We start from the raw sequence: 3,494 nt of genomic DNA, 5'->3' as shown, positions 1-3,494 counted from the left end.
CATCAGACGGCGACACATATTCAGTTGCCAGTTACTTTGGCATTAGGGCAGGGATATCTAGATACTTCCCAAGGTTTGACATAATGAATTGTGCTACTTTTAAAGCAAGCAACGATGTTTTCATATCTGTAATCAAAAAGGTCCTCAAAAACGCTATTGAAGCAGTTCCTGCCGTTGCTACGTTAGTTCAAACGGTAACAAGGACTATTTTTCTTAGCGGATGCATGTCATTTTAAATCAATACAACCATTTTTTAAATCAATAAAAACATTTTCTAAATCTATAAATGCATTTCAATTAATATTGGGAGTCTTGTCGTTACTTTGTTGAGAATGTGACCTTGTAATAAGCGGGATAATGTGCTTCTCGTCGGGTTCCCTGATCCGCCTGTCGGGTGTTCTCTTACCCATAATGACTGCCTCGCTGCACATATCCCTAACGGCCCGTCCACACTGCAGCTTCCACAGCTTCAAAAACGGTTTCCAACGCGCCTGCCCATTCACTTTGAATGGGGTGACGTCACGTTGCCTCGCTTTTCGCCGAACTGAATTGTGGGTAGCAGAGCGGAGCTTTCCTGGCGTTTCAGCAAAAGTTGAGCAATGTTCAAGTTTTGAAGCTTCTGAAGCTTTCGGTGGAAGCGTCAGCCAATCAAATCATATGCCAGTACAAGCTCTAGCCAATCAAAACGCTGCTTGTGTGTCAGGGGCGGGAGAGTGATGTGATTGGTTGTTGGTCGAGCTTCAGACACGCCCGCCGGCAAGCTTTTTTTGAAGCTGTAGTGTGGACGGGCCGTTACATATTATCTATCCATCTAATGTTTGGAGAAAGCGTGTCTGTTCTCAGTTACAAATGTCATGTGGTTACTAAAACGTTTTTTCTATATTTAGTTGTGATTCAGATAATGTCTTTGAAGAGATAGACCTGCTAAAAGGTGTACACATGTAGACCTGGTATGATTACCTAACTAATATCTATTTTACAACTTTTTTCATAATTCATTAAGCATTGAATGGCAAATAAATTGCCGAAAATGCTGTTTTCAGCCTTTAATTATGAAGATTTCCCTATTTTGTATCTGTTTTATGATTATGTTAAAGTGAATATCTTTGGGTGTTGGACTGACAAGACAAGACTTGGACAACTTGGACTTTTCTGGACGTTTCATAAACCATTAATGCATCTATAAACTAAGACATTTTAACATCTTGCTGTTTCAATAATGTGTTTTTACACCTTCTCATTGCAGGGTCCACCTGGCAGATTAGGCCCCTCTGGAAGAATTGGACCATCGACACCAGTACGTTTTAATAGATTTAATGTGGAATTAGCATATATATCACAACATTTAACATAGAAACTTTGCAACTTTGTTTTATATGTTTGATATGATATGAAGTTTTAACCTATAGTTACATCCAACCAGTTAATGTGCATGCTCCGCCTCTACCACTGGATGGCAGCGAAAGCAAGACAAAGCTGCTCTAATACATCTAAAAATATCTATCCCAAAGTGCCATGAAATTATATTAAAGTATTATTTGTTTACCTCCTTACGTCCTGACCATAACCACCAAATATTCATTCAATTTTAAACAATTGTGACCCCTGTTCAATCCAGTTGTTTCACGTAATGCCAGTGTTGTTATGATTTTAAAAAACTATTAAAACTATTTTGATTTTCTGTATGTTAGAGGGATCTTTTTACGCAGTGTGATATGTAGATGGTAGGGAACAGCACTCATTAAATGCATGTCTTTTTCATGCAGGAAACCAGCAAAACAGCCTGTATTCGCTACACACTTAATGTAAATAATATCCTGCTATACATTGTGCTAACTGAAAATCGGCCCGTCAATAGTGTTTTATTTGTCTGAGTTTTATAGATTTTTTATCTTCACGTCAACTTGTATATTTTCTACTATATTTTCTATTTTGAGATGTTTTAAATTTTATAATTTGCTCCATGGGGCAACCACATATTTGTTCTATGTGGTTGGAAATAATACTAGAATGATTTGGAAGCTAGTAATTGTGGTTTTAATGGGGACATTTTTTACCTTAAGTGTCTTAGTATCTATATTCAGCCGGATCTCCCTCCCACCTGACATTCGGAATATTGAGGCCCAGTTCCAAATCACGCCCTACACCAGTGCTTCTCAAAGTGTGGTCCGCGTACCACTGGTGGTCCGTGAGCGCCCCCTAGTGGTCCGGGAGTATATTGGTAAAATTTCACATTTGAAATAAATAAATAAATGTAAGTTTTCCGCACTCTCGCGGGAATATCTCCGCAAGGGATTGAGGTTAAGTTTCACTTTCAATTGCATGATATAGCCCAGCGCAACACCTTCATCACACATGTGGCCACTTGTTTCTACCATTTTCAGGCGATTTGTAGAAAAACGATGTGTTTTTTGATATTTGTGGAGTTAGGTGGTCCGCGAGTGTTTTTTTATTGGTTAAGTGGTCCTTGGTATGACAAAGTTAAGAAACACTGCCCTACACCCTACCCCTCCGTTTGCGCGTTCGCGCCGAGGGTCCGTCACATTAAGTGCTGTTCCAAACCAACGAGTGTGGAGGGGAGTGGGTTATCAAGCCCTCAAACAGCGAATCTGCTTCCCCTAACCTAACCCTGCTGCACTACCTGACCGGTCTCAACGCTTTGTGTGTCCGTCAGGAAACAAGCTGTTTACAAACAGTTCCAGTCCACTGATAAATTGCGATGTTAACAACCTCATGATAACCTCATCTTTTTTTAACTTAGGATCGTATACCTGTGTTTAGTCATACCTATTAATTTTATTATAAAGTTGTGTATATTTACAGACTGTTGTTGTATTATCATTATTATATTATTATAACAGCTGATTTTAAACTTCCAAATTAAAATACCTAATGCATTAACACAGCCTAAAGGAGTGAATTAAAAACGAAATTACAGATTGTGCATGAAACAGCTTTTCATTTAGACAAAACAAACACAACTTCAAAACCTGATCATGTTTTATATTTGTGTTAAAACATTGATTTGACTCATTTCACGTGTCTTTCAGGGTTTGCCCGGCAACAGAGGAGAGGATGGAAAGAGTGGAAACCCTGGAGCAAAGGTGTAATAAACTATTTATGAATCCTAACAAAGTGTAATGCCTCCGTCCATGTGAAGGAGTTCCCTTTACACATTATGTTTCTCTGCTGTGTGTTTCAGGGCAGTCACGGTGAGACGGGGAGGCTCGGTCTTCACGGAATCAGAGGAGACATGGTGGGTGTTTAATCTGGTTGAGTGTATTTATAATAGTCTATTTAATATAATAGAATATTTTTAGAATATCTTATGAATTGTAAGGTGTCCTTGGGTGCTTTGAAAGGCGCCTCTAAATAGAATGAATTATTATTATTATTAATTATTTAATTATGTGTATAAAGATGTGACCAATGTCTCCTTCTGTCCTCCTCAGGGCGTTAGAGGTCATAAAGGGGCAAATGGAGAGCCTGGTACG

General features: G+C 38.8%; 1 long non-coding RNA gene across 1 annotated transcript; it reads left to right on the top strand.

The window, feature by feature from the left end:
• The first annotated feature begins 1,244 nt into the window (after positions 1-1,244).
• Positions 1,245-3,257, top strand: LOC104943067 (uncharacterized). Its single transcript, XR_798077.1, has 3 exons — positions 1,245-1,297; positions 3,051-3,104; positions 3,203-3,257. It is a non-coding gene; the product is annotated as an uncharacterized lncRNA (long non-coding RNA).
• The last annotated feature ends 237 nt before the right edge of the window (positions 3,258-3,494 follow it).

The sequence above is a fragment of the Notothenia coriiceps genome, unplaced genomic scaffold (genome assembly GCF_000735185.1).
Source record: "Notothenia coriiceps isolate Sejong01 unplaced genomic scaffold, NC01 NC01_scaffold00005623, whole genome shotgun sequence".
In the NCBI taxonomy this organism is placed as follows: Eukaryota; Metazoa; Chordata; class Actinopteri; order Perciformes; family Nototheniidae; genus Notothenia; species Notothenia coriiceps.
The sequence above is the reverse complement of the archived record's forward strand: the minus strand, read 5'-3'. Positions and strand labels throughout refer to the sequence as shown.